This window comes from Musa acuminata, chromosome BXJ3-9 (assembly GCF_036884655.1).
Source record: "Musa acuminata AAA Group cultivar baxijiao chromosome BXJ3-9, Cavendish_Baxijiao_AAA, whole genome shotgun sequence".
Lineage (NCBI taxonomy): Eukaryota > Viridiplantae > Streptophyta > Magnoliopsida > Zingiberales > Musaceae > Musa > Musa acuminata.
Genome location: NC_088357.1, coordinates 39,791,128 through 39,810,560, shown reverse-complemented (window position 1 = coordinate 39,810,560; position 19,433 = coordinate 39,791,128).

The following is a 19,433-nucleotide window of genomic DNA, read 5'->3' as shown; positions in this document are numbered from 1 at the left end:
GGAAATCTTTGATAATCTGAGAGGTGATTCGAGGGTGTTTATCCTTAAAGAAACTTGAATTTTTAACGAGAGTGGAAAGTAGATATTGGATTTCTTAGACTGAAAATGGAATCACATAATGTGTTGAGCCAATTCGTCAAAAGTGTTATCGTGTTTGAATTGCTCCAGATTGTTACACTAGCTGTTGCTTTTGTTTTCCCCATCAAACCATGCAGTCATGTTGCATCTTCTTCTGATTCTTTCTTCTGGGAGATTGATGGTTTTGTAGATGACTTTGCTGAGGAATTATTTATCCATTGTGAGCTTGCACCTGTATGCAAGTGAAAATTCAGTAAACAAGATGGAGAAATAAAAGGCTTTAATTGGTATGACTGACCATTTGGAGAACAAGAAAACCAGAATATCTGATTAGAGGTGTAATTTGAGTCAGAATAGTACCTTAAGTTAGAAAATTGAATATTTAGTCATAGGCCTGTAGCAAGGATCAACGCAGTCCCACATATATCACAATATATACTGATACGTTCTTAACATCAGGGGTTTAACATGCTATGTTTAGATAGAAATGAGATAGTGTTAACTTATCACGATCTATACTGATTTGTTCTTAACAGCCAGCGTTTAGCATGCTATCTTTTGATGGAAATGAAATGGTGTCAACTCATGAGGCAAGATAGAATTTTCTCTTAGTTATGTACCTGCTGAATATCTTAGTTCTCAAAATACTATGTTTACTGCTTTTCTATGGATGCAGTGACCTCAGACTGTGTTCATGTACATATTATAACTCTCCATGTATAAAGCTTGTTAATTCTCCAGTACCTACCTCATCATTTCGTTTTCTGATATTCTCTGTATGTAGAGGAGCTTGTATTGCTTATAGGGAGGTCACCAATGTCTCAGCATCATTGTTTCCATGTCTGGTTTTAGAAATGGATTGTTCGATTTTATGAACGTTCTCTGTTGTTGTTGGAAGTTAGCACTCCCTGTGTTCAAATGTTTATTTGCAGTCTTCTACTTGCTTTTCCAACACCCATTATCAGGATCGAGTTGCTTTTATGCTCCTGTACGATGCAATTATGTGCATAATATTCTGACCAATATTGGTGGAACCATATGCTACTGATGTGATACAGTTATCATAAAACCAGTTGATTTTTTTTGTCCCTACATGTTTCATATGCTTATATTTATTTATTGACTATATCCTCCACCACAGATTCACTGTTAGTAAATATTTATTTTCTCTTGAGTACGTTTGTTGCAATTGTTTTCTAGAATTTAGTATGTTATTGAAGTTTTGGAATGTATTACAAAAAAATTATGTAAGAGAATATATGTTGACATGTGATGCAAGTTGAGTCCAAGTGGATAAAGAAAATGAATGTTTAATGGATATATATATATATATATATATATATATATATATATATATATATTAGAGCTGCTTATTTGATTAAGTTTCTTATACATACTGAATAAGTACTGGTTCCTACTGCCACATCTTTTCATATAAAAGTTCAATCATCACTGTAATTCTTGAGCTGTTCACATTTCTCAATACCTTTTACTTCTGCAAGCAGTAATAATTTTTTGATACAATTCTTGAGTGTCTCATTTGATATAGTAATTTTTTTATTTTAAAAATAAAAACTACGTATTAACTTCAATATTTTCCAACAAACTTTATTGTGACAGGATTTTGTTCACTAAATCTAGCATTAGCCAAAGCAATTTGGTGGTGATGCTTTTCTATCCAATCGCTAACTTTGCCATACCTAAGCATTTGGTGTTAGTAAACTTGGCTTACATTAAAAGCTCAAAAACTGCATAGCCATATTTTGGTTCATTAGACATGTTAGTTTGTAATTGTCCTATGAGTCCATGTGAATATGTGATGTATACTATATAACCTATGGGATACTTATCTCTACTATAAAATTAAGCATCTACGAAATCATGGTGGCTTTCATGTTTCATCAAATATATTTATGAGACACCCCAAATTAGATCAATCTCATTATCGATAATGTTCAAAGCTTTCCATAAAAAAAAAGGTGGGGGTTATATCATAATGTTATATTAGTAGGTTTATAATATTCTTTTCCCGAGGTGTTATAGATTGATCTTAAAGTCCGCAGATAATATCTCATGAATCATTTGACAGGTCTTAATATCTATCTCTCTAATAAGATATCATAATATTATCATATTAGTATCCTTATAATTGAAATTACTAAGTGAAAAGTGTAAGTAATAAAATTATATTAAATGCGAAAACAATGTTAGAATTGAAATCAAATAAAATTAGATTTAGTTTTATAATGTGTACCTTTTAATGTCATCTGAAAAAGAGATTTATGTTTTGATCTGTAAGGACCGTCTTTAGATCCAAGATCATGGTCAATATGCAAAAGAACTAGATCCTTCACATCTCTTTCTATCCTTTCACAGGACCAGTTAGGAAAAAGAGTTGAGAGAGAGACTGTAATCCATCAACTGATCCTGTCTATTTATAGACGAGAACAGACGATATAAGTAATTAGGAGAGTTCCTTCCAACAAGATTATCTTATAAGGAATCATACTTTAAATTGATTTCTTTTCTATTGATCAATATATGTCATCATCCAATTAGTTATATTATAAATATCTTATCCAATTATAAAGGGTCACAAAATCTAATACTCTCTCACTTAACATATTAATTGATAAGATATAAAGAAATATTTAAAATCAAAATAAATAAAAAATTAATTTAAAAATAATTTTACCTAATTGGATTCCAAAGAATTTTAAAAAAATATTTTATACATGGTCATGAATTTTAAAACAAGCCAATAAGTCTAATAAACATAATAATACTATATTAAGTCCAACTATTAATGCGAGTCATAGCAGTTGTATATCATCAAAATCATACTCCCTTATATGTACAACAACATTGTTAGTCTTTCTTAATATAGTCCATAATGACCCTTGTAATTTGTCTTGTCAAGATAATCCTATTATTGCATTCAACTATAATATGCATAAACATAAATGTAAATAGGATAGTACAGAAAAATAACTTTAGTTAAGCAAGAAAAATATCAATAATAGTATCTATCTAAACATGCATCACCATATCTTTTATGACTTGTTCATAAGCCTCAGAATATGTTCTTTAAATATTTTTTATTGTAAAGCTTTTGTCAATGGAACAACAATCATCATAGAGGTGCTCAGGTTGTCAATTGACATTTGTTGTTTCTGGACTCTTTCTCTAACCACTATGTACTTTATCTCGATGTGCTCAGAACCACTAGAGTACTTATCATTCTTAGAGAAGAAAACTGGCTTAAAAGCATGCCACAAATTCAACTTCCATTGTTAATGATATAATAAGCGATTGATTTACATTTTTTTAAAAAATTACATCACTAGCTAATATGAATACAAATCCTGAAGTGGACTTCCTACTTTGAGGTAATTTATAAAATCAGCATCTGAATATCCTATCACTTCAAACTGATCTGATCTCTTGTATATGAGCATATAATCTTTCATCTCCTACAGATATCTCATTACTTTTTTTATAGCTTTCCAATATTTCATTCATAAGTTGCTTTGGTATCTTCTTAACATTGCAACTGTAAAACTAATATCTAGTCTTGTACATGTTTGAGCATATAATAGACTTCCAACTACGCACCCATAGGGAATATTCTTCATTTGATTCTTTTCTAAGTCATTTTTTGAGCATTTGTTTTGACTGAATTTTTCACCTCTAGTAATAGGTATATCATTAGCTGAGCAAAGCTGCACAATAAATCTCTTTAAGATATAAGTAATATATCATTTTTAAGACAATCCTAATAATCCTTTATATATATCCTTGAATATCTCAATGCTAATAACATAGGTTGCCTCATTCATATCAACTATTTTAAAGTTCTTGTTGAGAAATTTCTTGGTTTCGTGTAATAAACCAAGATCACTATTGGCAAGTAAAATATCATCCACATATAAGACTAATATAATAAACTTGCTCCCACTTACCTTCATATATATGTATTGATCAAAAGTGTTTTCCTTAAATCCAAAGGAAGTAATGGTATTATGAAACTTTATATACCATTGTCTAGAAGCTTGTTTAAGGCTATAAATGGATTTCTTAAGTTTACAAGTCTAACTTTCTTTTTCCTTTTCTATGAATCCTTCAGGTTGTTCCATATAGATTTCCTCATCTAGATCCCTATTCAGAATGAGCTACTAATGTCATGACGATTCTCAATAAGTCCTTTCTAGAAACTAGAGAAAAAGTCTCATTATAGTCGATGCCTTCTTTCTTAGAAAAACCTTTGGCCACAAGTTTGGCTTTATATCGTTCGATATTACCCATTGAGTCATGTTTTGTCTTAAAGACTCACTTACATCTGACTTTTTTATAATTATTGGGCAATTCAATGAGTTTCCAAGCACCATTCTGGACCATTGATTTTAACACTTTTTTCATTGTATCATACCATTTTTTAGAATCGTTACTTTTTATGGCTTGTGAAAACGATAAGGGTCTCTTTTTATTCCTATATCATAATCTGATTCTTATAGATATACCACATAATCATAAAAAATGACATATTTCCTTTTCCTTTGAGATCTTCTCCAATTGTGATTGTTCTACAATATCATCAGCTTCGACATCAACATCATATGAGAGTTCTTCGATGTTATTTTGTTGTTCACCCTTATCAATGTAGGAAAATTTAGGGGCTGTTAGGAACGAGTCGGCACTAAGAGGGGGGGGGGCGATGAATTAGTACATCGAAAAAATTACTTCGGTTTGAAAAATCTTCATTTCGATTAAACTCGATTATGATGAAAACTGTTTCATAAAGATATTAACTTGAAAGAGTATGGGAGCGTAGTGAAAGTAGTAAGAAGTTAAAGCAGTTTGTAGTAAAGGTAAATTGCTCAAAATGAAATGCAAACCAATTTATAGTGGTTTGGTCATCATGACCTACATCCACTCCACCGATTCCTCTTCCATCGAGGCCATCGGTATCCACTAACGATCTTCTTTCAATGGGCGAAAATCAACTATCCTTTTACAACTCTCTTCTCCTTTTCACAGGTTTAGGAGATAACCTTTACACACCCTTCACTTATCTCTTAAACTATACTAACACTTAGAGCTTTTAAAGGAGTTCTCACTGTTAAACCTTGGATTTTGATGATGAAATTGATAGTGTTTATGATTTAATCTGCGTTTTGAGTGACACAGGATGCTTCGATCAGGGAGAGATAATTAAACCTAGAAGAATCATGTTGGGCCAGAGAAAAACATGTTAGAAGATTGGACGTCGAGCCGAAGGATCGGTCGACGTATCGATAGAAGGCTTCGGGCCATGAGTTCAGGCATCAGGCCAAAAAGAGCAGAAATTACGCCAAGTAAATCAGAGTTGCGAAGGTTAACTAGCCGATTGGGCAATAGGCCGCAAGAGAGGACGATACGTCGAAGATTCGAATGAAGCGCTGATAAACTAATGACAGCAAGACATTAGTTTATGTATGCAGGATTAACTACGATAGCAAGGGATAAAGCAAAATGAAGTCACGGAGTCAAGAACGTAATTTCGTTGAGAGTTCGAGAGTTCGTCGAAGGTCTGAATATTCATCGGAAGTTCTGCCGGAATTGACCGAGAAGTCTAGGAGCTTGCCAAAGAAGCTCGTCAGAACTCGCCAAGAAGATCATCGTGAAGTCTAGGAGCTTACCAAGAGTCCGCTGGAACATTGCCGAGAGATCGTCGGAAGTTTGCCGGAAGATCGCTGAAAGAAACCTAGACTTACGGACTTGTTTACATTAGTAAATGTCTTAAATTTCGTAGTTAGCACATAATTGGGATTGGAATTGGGCCAACCCAATTAGGGGCCAGTTGGGCCCATGTATAGACTGTGTTGGGCCTAATGAAAGGCCCAAACAATGACCCAACAAGTGACATCATCGTGGCACAGTCTTCGAGACTATCAGGTGGTGGTACCGCCAGTTTGGGCAATGGTACCACCCAGTGGCAATGTCAGGCGGTGGTACCGCCAGTCGGTGGTACCACCCAAACACAGTCTCCCTAACGGTGGTACCGCCGAGCACAAGCGGTGGTACCGCCAGGACCTGGGAAACCCAAGATAAGACATTTTTAGGCTCCAAGTTTGATTTAACTTGAGGCCTATAAATACCCCTCTCATCCCTGGTTAACTTACATAAGCACAAAGAGCTTAAAAGTGGGAAAACGTTGTTGTAATCACTTGAGAGATCTCCTCCTCTAGTCTAAGTTTAGAATTCTATTTAGGAAGAGTAAGTGCTTGTAAAGGTTGTCTCCTAAACCTCTGAAAAGGAGAAGAGGGGTGTAAAACATGGTTGGTTTTCGCCTATTGAAGGAAGACCGATAGTGGATACTAGTGGCCTCGACGGAAGAGAAATCAGTGGAGTGGATGTAGGTCACGACGACCGAACCACTATAAACTCAGTTTGTATTTCTATTTGTGCAATTTACCTTTACTGCAAACTTACTTGCTTTACATCCACTACGCTCTTCCGTATGCTTTCAATTCTAAGTATCTTTCCGAAATCGGCTTTAATCGCAATGAGATTTTGAACCAACATAATTTTTACTCTTGCACTAATTCACCCACCCCTCTTAGTGCCGACTCGTTCCGAACAGTTGGTATCAGAGCTACGTTTTTCTCATTTGGTTTAACACCCAAATAGAAGTGGCTCTTTTCAACTTTCAAGAGAGTCACTCTCTCATTCGTCCTCCCTGGTTCAATGGGACAGACTACACATATTGGAAAACTTGAATGAGAGTTTTCTTGCTTTCGTTGGACTTGAATATATGGAATATTATCGAAAGTGATTTTCAAAAGTCTTCTACTCCAATGAAATAATTAAATGATTTGGAGAAGAAAACTTTTTCCTTAAATGCTAGAGCTATGAACCCTCTATTTTGCTCTTTGGATAAAATTGAATTTAATCATATTTCGACTTGTGAAACGACTTTTGAGATTTGGTACACTCTTGAAATCACACATGAAGGCACTAGTAGAGGAAAGACTCTAAGATTAATATTTTGATGCATGATTTTGAGTTATTTCGAATGGAACCTAGCGAGACTATTGGAGACATGTACACCTATTTTATGGATATCATCAATAGTCTAAAAGCACTTGGTAAAGTTTTTCGGATTTTGAACTTGTAAATAAAATTTTTCATTCTCTTCATAAGAATTGGGATTCAAAAGTAACTGTAGTACAAGAGGTAAAAAACTTAAACAAGTTTACACTCGAAGAACTTATCGGGTCTTTAATGACCTACGAAATGACTAATGTGGTATAAAACGAACTTGAGGATAACCTTCCAAAGAACAAGAAGGATTTCAGACTTAGAACAATTAAAGACCACTCGAGCATAAGCTTAAATGATGGTGAACTTGAACTCCTTACTATGAAATTTAAAAAGTTCATGAAACAAAAATTAAAGAACAAAAAGAATACAATTACTTGCTATGAACGCAAGAAGAGGGAAGCACTTTGAGACGAATCGAGCTCATCCGATGATAAGAAAACCGATGAAGAACAAACCAACAAAGGTGAGATTGCAAACTACGCCTTAATGACTTTCGATGACAAGTAATCAAAATCCCCTTAGTTTATTTCGAAATTACATAATGTTTTTCATGAGTTATTTTTAATTTAGTTTAGAAAAAATATTTTTCTTGAAAATTACATGTTTAATGAATGAAAATGCCAAAAAAATTGGGGATCATGCTTTTCTTTTTCTAGCTAATTTTGAAAATAAATATAAAAATTACATATTTAATGATGTAATGAAAATATTAAATATTTTGATACCATAATTGATGATTTTATTTTATGCATAATGATCAATCTTAATAAATATATATTTCGAAATTATGCATGATGATTTTTGGGTAATTTATGATTTATTAATCTTGATGATTTCAATGATAAGATTTACTCTTTTGATTTTAAACCATGATGTATGGTTTTCATATGAAAAACTTGAGTATGCTTATATGAAATCAATCACTTAAATTGAAATAACTAAAACGAGAAAAATATTTTTTTTTAATTTCTTTTTCTATATCTTATTGATTTTGATGAATCTATTTGTAGCATTTTTATGAATCTCTTAAAAGTGACTTTGTTGATTTAACAAGTTGAACGATTTGAAGATAAACGATGATTTTCACTTTATTATAACTTGTGATATTTTTTTTATATGAATCATCATCTTGATTTCTTGATATTTGATACATGAGATTTCTCTATGAATCAAGATCTTATTTTTGAACTCCTATGTTTCTTCTTACCATTTTTCTAAAAAGGAGAGATTAATGAATCTATCTATGTCCTTTTTATGAATCTCTTGAAAATGATTTTGATTTTATGATTTGAATTTGAATGAGCTTTATCTTGATTTTTTGAGATTTATAACTAAAGATTTCTTATGCATCAATCAAGATATTATATCATTTCTTCTCCTTGTTTCTTCTTGTCATTTACTTAAGAGGAGAAATTAAATGATGAATACTTGGTACCAACAATCATGAAGTGATAAATACTTAAAGATGTTGATTTAATGTTTGGTATCATAAATGCTTTAATATCATGCATGGGAGTAATGATGAAGGTTTTGAAAACAAATGTTTGTATCATGTTTGATGATTTTACATTTTGAAATAATGCATGATGAGTTGAAGTGATGTTGGTTTAAAAATATTTATTCAAATGTATGAATCAACAATCTTTTTGTCAAATGAATCATGATTTTTCTTGTGAATTTTTAGAATTATAACTTGAGTTTTCTTTTTGAATCAAGATTGTTTCCTATCATACTTTATATTTACAAAAAGAAGAAACTGGTCAAAAATGATATATGATCTTTTGACATTCATTTTTGTTGTTTACCTTTGTCATGATTTGAAAATTGATGTAAAGGGAAAAGAGTTACAACATTGTATTCTTCCTCTCTATTTGACAATGACAAAGGGGGAGCAAAACTTGCTAAAAAGCAAAATTGATAGCTTGCACTCTTAACAGAAGCAAAAGTGCTATCTTGCCTATCTCAAGAAGCAAAACATGTTAAACTTACACATATAACAAAATTTACAAACTTGCAAAACTTAAAATTTTTGCTAGCTTGTACGATGATAAAACTGAAGATAATGTTTATTATGTAATGATTTGAACTGTAATATCTCAAACACTTGATAGTTGAACTTCTCTTTTTTTGTTGATGACAAAGGGGGAGAAGTATGATGATGTTATACATAAGTTTATGATAACATGTTGCTTGGATTTTTGAATCCAAGAGTTTTATCAATATGGCATATTGATAGGAGGAGTTAAGGTTAACTCTGTCATCAATTGGTTGTCATCATAAAAAAGGGGGAGATTGTTGAATCTCGGATTTTGATGATGAAACCAATTAATAATGTTTATGATTTAATCTGCATTTTGAGTGACATAGGATGCTTCGATCAGGGAGAGACAATTAAAGCAAGAAAAATCATGTTGGGCCGGAGAAAACATGTCAGAATATTGGACGTCGAGCTGAAGGATCGGTCGACATATCGGCAAAAGGCTTCAGGCCATAGTTCGGGCATCGGGCCAAAAAGAGCAGAAATTGTGCCAAGTAAATTGGAGTTGCGGAGGTTAATTGGCCGATTGGGCAATAGGCCGCAAGAGAGGATGATGCGTCAAAGATTCGGACGAAGCGCCGATAAACCAATGGCATGCCAGACAATACTTGATTTGCTTTGTAATAATTGTCTAGATCGAAGTAGGTTTTATGTGTGCAGGATTAACTATGATAGCAAAGCATAAAGCAAAATAAAGACCCGAAGTCAAGAACGCGATTTCATTTGGAGTTTGAGAGTTCGTCGAAAGTCTGGATGTTCATCGGAAGTTCTGTCGAAATTGACCGAGAAGTTCAAGAGCTTGCCAAAGAAGCTCATCGGAACTCGCCAAGAAGATCGTCGTGAAGTCCAGGAGCTTTCCAGGAGTCCATTGGAACATTGTCGAGAGATCGTCGGAAGTTAGCTGGAAGATCACAGGAAGCTCGCCGGAAGAAACCTAGACTTACGGACTTGTTTAGCTTAGTAAATGTCTTAAATTTCAAAGTTAGCAGATAATTGGGATTGGAATTGGGCCAACCTAATTAGGAACCAGTTGGGCCCATGTATGGACTGTGTTGAGACTAATGAAAGGCCCAAATAGTGACCCAACAAGTGGTACTGTATTGGCACAATCTCCGAGATTATGTCAGGTGATGGTATCGCCAGTCTGGGCAATGGTCCTGCCCAATGGCAATGTCAGGCGGTGGTACCGCCCAGTGGCAGTGTCAGACGGTGGTATCGTTAGTCTGGATGATGGTACCACCCAGACATAATCTCCCAAGTGGTGGTACCATCAGACTGGGCGGTGGTATCGCCCAGTGATAGTGCTGTAGGCGGTGGTATCACCAAGACCCGAGAAACCCAAGATAAGATATTTTTAGGCTCCAAGTTTAATTCAACTTAAGGCCTATAAATACCCCTCTCATCCTTGGTTAACTTACACAAGCACAGAGAGCTTAAAAGTGGGAAAACACTATTGTAATCACTTGAGAGATCCCCTCCTCTAGTCTAAGTTTAGAATTCTGTTTAAAAGGAGTGAGTGTTTGTAAATGTTGTCTCCTATACCTCTGAAAAAGAGAAGAGGGGTGTAAAAGGTGGTTGGTCTTCGCCTATTGAAGGAAGACCGAAAGTGGATGCCGGTGGCCTCAACGAAAGAGGAATCGACAGAGTGGATATAGGTCATGATGACCGAACCACTATAAACTTGAATTATATTTCTATTTATGCAATTTATCTTTACTGTAAACTTATTCGCTTTACATCCATTACGCTCTTTCGTTCGCTTTCAATTCTAAGTATCTTTCTGAAATCGACTTTAATCGCAACGAGATTTTGAACCAACGTAATTTTTACCACTGTACTAATTCATCCCCCTCTCTTAGTGTCGACTCGTTCCTAATACTCATAAGATTATAACAGAGTTTTTCTACTTTTTTCACTCAATTCTTGTGTGAGTTAACCAAGGATGAGAGGGGTATTTATAGGCCTCAATTTGATTCAAACTTGGAGCCTAAAAAGGTCTTATCTCGGGTTTCCTGGGTCCTAGCAGTACCACCACTTGTGCTGGGTGGTACCATCGCCTGACATAGTCTCGGAGGTAGTGCCATGACGGTGCCACATGTTGGGTCACTGTTTAGGCCTTTCACTTGGCCCAACATAGTCTATACATGGGCCCAACTGGCCCTAATTAGGTTGGCCCAATTTTAATCTCAATTATGTGTTAACTATGAAATTTAAGGCATACACTAAGCAAATTCGGTCCGGTTAGTCTGGGTTTCTTCTAGCGATCTTCCGACGATCTTCCGATGATCTTTCGACAATGTTCCAGTAGAGTCTTGGTAAGCTCCTGGACTTCACGACGATCTTCTTGGTGAGTTCGGACGAGCTTCTTCGGCAAGCTCCTAGACTTCTCGGTCAATTCCGGCAGAACTTTCGACGAACGTCCGAACTTCTGACGAACTCTCGAACTCCCAACGAAGTCTCATTCTTGACTCCGGGACTTCATTTTGCTTTATGCCTTGATCACTATCATAGTTAATCCTGCACAAATTAAACCTACTTTAATCTAAACAATTATTACAAAGCTTGAATCATGTTATCTGGCATGTCATTGGTTCATCGACACTTCGTCCGATTCTTCAGCGCATCGTCCTCTCTTGGGGCCTATTACCCAATCAGCCAGTTGACCTCTGCAACTTTGATTTCCTTAGCGTAATTTCTGCTCTTCTTGGCCCGATACCCGAACTCATGACCTGAAGCCTTCTACCGATACGTCGATCGATCTTTCGGCTCGACATCTAATCTTCTGATATATTCTACCCTGGCCCAATATGATTCTTCCTACCTTAATTGTCTCTCCTTGATCGATGCTTCCTGCGTCACTCAAAACACAAATCTAATAAACACCATCAATTGGTTTCATCATCAAAATTCGAGATTCAATAGGGGCGACATCACATACGTAGCGAAAGAACAGAAAATAAAAATCTTAAATTTCTCAAAAGGTGTTTATCATCATGTGAAAATTGGTGTGCAAAATCTGCAAAACTAAAAATCACACGTGAGATAGCTGTGTTACTTAGGGAGATCGTATATCCTTAAATCCTTATAGATCTGTAAGAGTGGTTGAAGAAGGTCAAGCATCCTCCTCTCTTACTATAATCTACATAGTAGGATTACGACGACGCTACTCAAATCTCCATACTTGCTATCTAAGGAGGAGAAGGGGAGAGGAGAATACGAGGTGACAACTAAGAAGCCCTAGCCTATGGGCATTTATAGTTCCCTCCTATTTATAGATGCCCCTAATTAACCCTAATAGATCCTGCCCTTTTGGGTATTGGATCTTCATCTAATTACCCAAGCCTTTTAGATCAGTGGATCTCTACCCAATAATCTCTTATTAGCTCTTATGGATCTCATCCATGGGATCCAATAATTTAAGGGCTAATTGGATATCCAATAAAATAGGGGCTCCAGCGGATATCTCATATCCGAACCTTTACTCGTCATTGCAACACCTACCATATATGTGTGACCCTCTAGGCCTAATATCAAGTTGGTCATGAGTCATCCCTATCAAAATTCCTTTTGGTTTAGTGAATTATTATGGAGATAATAATTCACTTGACTCATTGACTACAAACGTACTAGGCCACTACGTCGCAATCCCCAAACTGTTAGGATCAGGAGTACTAAGAGGGGGGGGGGGAATTAGTGCAGTGGAAAACTTTCGACGAATAAAACTGTGTTCATACGATAAGAGCGATTTCGGTAGAAAAGCCGATTCATAAATCACTTTAACTTGTGATCAAGCAAGATGCAGTTAAAGCGAATCTATAAGGGCAGTTTGCAGTTATGATGGAAATCAAAATGTAAGCGCAAACTAAAATATGATATTCGTATGATAAAACTGATTTACGTCTAAACACCGATTCAGAAAATACTGAACTTTGAAACACGATCGTAAATTCGCAGAAGGCAGTAAGCTATTGAGGAGGTTTGCAGTAAAGATAATATGCTCAAAGTAAATGCAAACCAGAGAGCACCGCGATTTTAGAGTGGTTCGGTCAATCTTGACCTACATCCACTTCTGGCTTCCTCCACCGACGAGGTCACCGACGTCCACTAGAGGCCTTTCTTCAATAGGCAAAGGCCAACCACCCTTTTACAATTTCAGTCTTTTTCACGGGCTTAGGAGACAACCCTTACAAACTTTTCTCTCCTCTCTTGAAAGATCAAAACTTGGAAGAAAATAGGGAGGAGAACTTCTAGACTTTACAACACTTTTAAGCTCTAAAATCATAGAGAAAGATCAAGCTTTCGGTGCCTTTGGGTTGCCCTTTCATTGCTGAAAGGGTGGGGTATTTATAGGCCCCAACCCAATTTGAATTTCGAGCTCAAAACTATCATTTCCCGGATTTTCGGGGTCTAGCGGTTGTACCGCCTGACTGGGGCGGTTGCACCGCCTGGCAGAGCTTGAAGACTGAGCCTCTAGGCGGTGCCACCTCCTGTCAAGGGCGATTGCACCTCCTGCTAGAGCTCGGAGACCGAGCTCAAGCGGTTGCACCTCTATCAGAGGCGGTTGCACCGCCCAACTAGAGCTCGGAGACTGAGCCCTGGGCGGTGCCACCGTCGACCCATGCGGTGCCATCTTTGGCCAAGAAATCTGGGTCTGAATGGGCTGATCCATTCGGCCCAATTTGGGTCTGTCAAGGGCCCAATTGCCCCAAGATTAAGTTAATGGGATCACCTCCCATTTCTAACTTAATCATCATGCTAACTACGAATTTTTTTAGACATTTACTACAGCTTGCTTCCGGTGCGTCAATCGCTTCTTTCGGCGAGCTTCCGGCGAACTTCCGTCGATCATCCGATGAACCCTCGATGATGCTCTTGCGGACTTCCGGCAAACTCCTGGACTTGCGATGATCCACTTGGCGAGTTCCGACGAGCTTCTTTAGCAAGCTCCTAGACTTCTCGAATTTGTTCTCGTAGAACCTCCGATGACCGTCCGAACTTCCGTCGAACTCTCAAACTCCCACCGTGATCATAGTCTTGACTCCAGCGTAACTCCTGCTGCATGTCTTACTTTCATCGTAGTTAATCCTGCACATGTAAAACAAAACTTTGATCGAGACAATTATTCCTAAGCAATTAACCAAGTTGTCCGACATGTCATTGATCCCTCGATGCTTCGTTCGATTCTTCGGCGCATCGTCCTCTTCTGCGGCCTATTGCCCAATCGGCCAGTTGACTCTACAACTCTAATATCCTTAGCACAATACCCACTCTTCTTGGCTCGATGCCCAAGTCCACGACCCGAAGCCTTCTGTCGATACGTCGACCGATCCATCGGCCCGACGTGTAATCTTCTGACATGTTCCTTCGGCACAACATGAGTTTTCCTGCTTTAATTGTTTCATCCTGATCGAAGCATCCTGCGTCACTCAAAATGCAGATTAAATCATAACATATATCAAGTAGTTTCATCATCAAAATATAAGATTCAACACAAACGATACAAGGAAATCCAATCCTTTGGACCTATCTATTCTTAGTTACGGTATACCTATAGTCCCTTAACCATATAATATCTCAGAGACCATATATCAGACATGGTTCTGTCAGGTCTATATGGTTTCTCCTCGAGTCTCTCTCTAATCGTATTCTCCCAAAGAACTCTTTTTCTCTCAATCTGAATAACCTTGGCCAAGGATTTGTTTAAACAAGAACACACAGGATATTCTTCTCATGATACCGAGAGCGGATGATCCTCTATTGACACTCAATAACCCTCGTAAGGTTGGTTATCACTCCTAATAACCTGTTTTACTAGATTTGGAACTTCCAAACCTATAAATCTAGTATTAAAGAGTGGAGTACTCATACAAGACATCATTGGTGTCTCAAGTCTAAGGATCAGATACACTACTAGGACTATGGAATCGTTGTTTGACAATAAGGCATCATCAATCATCGAGTATTCTATGAGCAGATCAATTAGTGAAGTCATTCTCCAATGAGCACTTGTATTGTATCCTTAGTGTCCCCACACGAGTAGCTATGAGATCAGCTACCTCCATCATATGGATGGGTATATAACATGCTAGTCTATCCGGTTATCTCAATGTCCCTCTCGAGTAACCTAAGACCAGGATTATTTAGGGTATGTGTTTAAAGGTAAATCGGTCTCATTATCATGATCTCATCACGATCTGATTCCCATTGAACAAGTCCACGAACATCACAATATAGATGCATATATGCAGCAATTAATATGAAGTGACAAAATACCAAAATATAATAAGCAAAAAGATTGTGTGTCAAGTCACACGTGTCATCACTCACGTGATTGGCTTATAGGGCACCTATGACTAGCAATCAATACTCTCATTGATTTGAGGAACAACAATCTCTCAAATAAGAGATGATATAGGAGAATTAACCCAAATCTCCTCAATATCAAAATTGATCATTTGAGATTTTTCACTCCCACTGATTTCATCATTTTCTAGGAATTTTACATTATCAGATTTAACTATCCTCGTACTATGATTAGGGTAATAAAATATGTATCTCTTGGATTTTTCTATATAACTAATAAAATATCCTAAAATAATTCTTGGATCCAATTTCTTTTCATGTGGATTGAATACTCTTATCTCTGTAGGACACCCCCAAATATGTAAATGTCTCAAACTTGGCTTCCTACCAGTCCACAACTCAAATGGAACTGACTTACTATGAACCATGTTCAAGATATACATTGTTGTCCTAAGAGCTTCACCCCACATCGACTTAAGTATAGAGGAATAACTCATTATGCTCCTAACCATATCCATAAGAGCAAGATTTCGCCTTTTAGCAACATCGTTCTGCTGTAGCACACCTATTAATGCATATTGAGCACAAATACCCTATTGTTCTAGAAATCTAGTAAAATGACCAATATTCCGACTAGATCCATCATATATGTCATAAAATTCACCACCGCTTTTGAATTTGACAATTTTAACTTTTCTATCTAATTGTCTCTCGACCTCATTTATGTACACTTCAAGAGTATCAACGGCTTGAGACTTTTCATGTATTAGATAAACATAGCCATATCTGGACATGTCATTTATAAATGTGATGAAATACCTTTCTCCACTAAAATAATGAATATGGAGCGGTCCGCGAATATCAATATTAATAATCTCAAGGAGTTCGTTACTTCTTGTGGCATTTTTCTTTATATGTTTATTTTTTTACCTTAATGCAATCTATATAAACATCAAAATCAGTGAAATCTAAATGATTTAAAATATTATGATTCACTAATTTTTTAATTCTTTCCTTGGAGACATGCCCTAATCGTCTATGCCATAATATAGAAGATCATTTATTATTAAAACTACGTTTCAATCCAACACTTGATTACAGGGTCAATAATGTCTTTATAAACTCAAGATTCAAATTAATTTTGTACAAACTATCATACAGAATTCTAGAACCAACTTTTATTGAATCATAAAATATACTGAGTTTACCATTATCAAAAGAAAGACAATATCCTAACTCATCAATTCTAGATAGGGAAACTAAATTTCTAGAAATAGTAGAAACATAACATGTATCAACAAGATCCATCAAATGACCCGTCTCTAAGTGTAGATGATAAGTCCCCACTGGTATGACTTTTGCTTTGAGATGATTTACTATAATGATGAATCATTCATGTTCTTTTGGTTTCCTGATTGAAAGAAATCCCTATGTATTATTGGTAACGTGAGTTGAAGCACCAGAATCAATCCACTAAGTATTAGAAGGAACTTCTATAATGTTTTATTCGAAACATACAAAGGTCGAGTTAATACCTTTTTTTTCGAACTAAGTCTTGCGTTTAATGCAGTCCTTCTTTATATAGTCTTTCTTGTCATAAAAGAAGCACTTTATTGTAAAAGCTTTCTTTTAGTTAGTTTGTTTAACATTTCTAAACCCAACAAATTTTTTGATAGATGATGTTTTAATTTTCTATTCTTATTACTAGATTCTTGAGTAGTAGTCATAATATTATATGAACTTTCCTACTTTAATCTCAATTCTTCCTGAACACACATGACAGTTAACTCATTCAAGTCCCACTTATCCTTATTTGTATTATAGTGAATCTTGAATGGGCCAAACTGAGAAGGAAGAGAATTGAGAATGAATTGCATGAGGAATGACTCATCAATATTCATGCCTAATGCTTTAAGTTTTGTAGCTTTATCAGCCATATTGAGGATGTGATCCGAAATTCCTCGAGTGCCATCATATTAAGTCATAGTTCTTTTATTAGTATGCTAGCCGATGACTTATCAGCATATTTAAATCTGTCTTCAATAACCTTTAAATATTCCTGTGCGCTAGTTACAATCGTTAATGAAGTCTTTATGTTATTTGCAATCGTCATTTTTATGAACATTAAACTAAGTGTATTAGATCTTTCACAAGCCTTCATTTTATTAACTTGTTCCACAATACTTTCATCAATCAAGTCTGCAGGTTTTTCAACAAGTAATGCTAAATCAAAATCTAATATGCATAGTGTGAATTGCATATGCTCTAACTATTCTGAATAATTTGATCCAAAGAGTACAGGGACACTAGAAGCATATGAATATATGGACGGAAGTACCAATGAAAAATATAAAATATAAAATATAAAATAATATTAATACTTTGAGTTTTTTAAAAATTTGATGAACTATTGATATCATCTATATTATACATTTGGGTGAAATATTGACATATCTAATGTTCACTCAAGATCATATATGGAGGACTAATACTATCTTTGTGGAATAGTATTGATACCTTTGGGTATACAACCCTAAACTGTAAGGATATCCAAAATAGTATTATCTTATCCCATCACATAATTATTTGAAGTAGATTCTCCTTTGGGATTATCTAAATCTCATAATTATATGTGTCATTATGAATATTATTTCCTTAATGTCATTTAGGACTAATTCCTTAATATTATTTTATAAGTTATTGGTCTATATCACTTTGGTGGCTATAAGACTAATATAATAATATAAAATATAATTTAAAATGTCCTATAAATAATAAAAAATTTATTATAATTCGTATAACAAAAGCTTATCATCCCAAGCCACTTTGGCAATTACAAGCGAGATAAAAGTTAGAGAGATGAGTTACAAATAATATTCATCAAGTTTCTTTAATTTAATCTATGCTAAGTAGTTCAATAATAGAATAATAATATAATAATTATTGAACATTAATCAACAAAATAAAACTTATATGATAATTATGATAACATATAAATCATGCCTTCGTGTGAAAGATAAATATTATTTCATAATTTCAAATATATATATATATATATATGTGAATGACCAAATGAATATCCAAGAACAATAATTAGATTTTATTTATCATATATAAAAATATAATCAATAATTCATATGAGAAAACTATAAAAGTGAATCGTAATTTATAGTTTTTAATTAAAATTAAATCCAATCAAATAATCAAAATATAATCATGATTAAATTTAATCATACTTATAATAAATCATATTTATCACTTTTATACTTGAGAATATAAATTAGAAATTCTTAATTTTATAAGAGTAAAATTGTAAATATTTGATAAGATATAAACTAGAACTATGATATTTGTAAAGGGTAGAATTGTCAAAAGAATTAAAGGATATTAATAAAATATAGAAGGGCAAAGCTATAATTTGACTAAAGCGAAACCATAGGGCAAAACTATAATTTTTGCCAAACCTTACAGCCTATGCTGCCGCTACCCGCACGCGGCCGCTACGACGGTTCCTGCCCAAACGTGGCCGTCGCTTGGGCGCGGCTGCCCGCGCATGACCGTCACCTGTGCGCGGCTCCTGCCCATGCACGATCGCCGCCTTGGTGCGGCTTGTGCTTGCACGCGGTTGCCACTTGGGCGCGGTCGTCGCCAGGGCTATCTGCCTTTATGCGACCACCGCATGGACGTGGGTTCTGTTCGCGTGTGGCCGTTGCATGGGCGTTGTGATGCCCATGTACGGTTGTTGCCTGCTGCGCTGCAGCGTGCATGCTGCCTAGCGCAGCCTCTGTCGCCAATAGATTCGCTGGCTATATGTAGTAAGGTCGACGACGACTATTGCTGCTTTGCGATCGTTGGAGAATAGGGATCATTATGTGGAATCTCGGATTTTGATGATGAAACTAATTGATTGTGTTTAGATGTTTAACTGCAT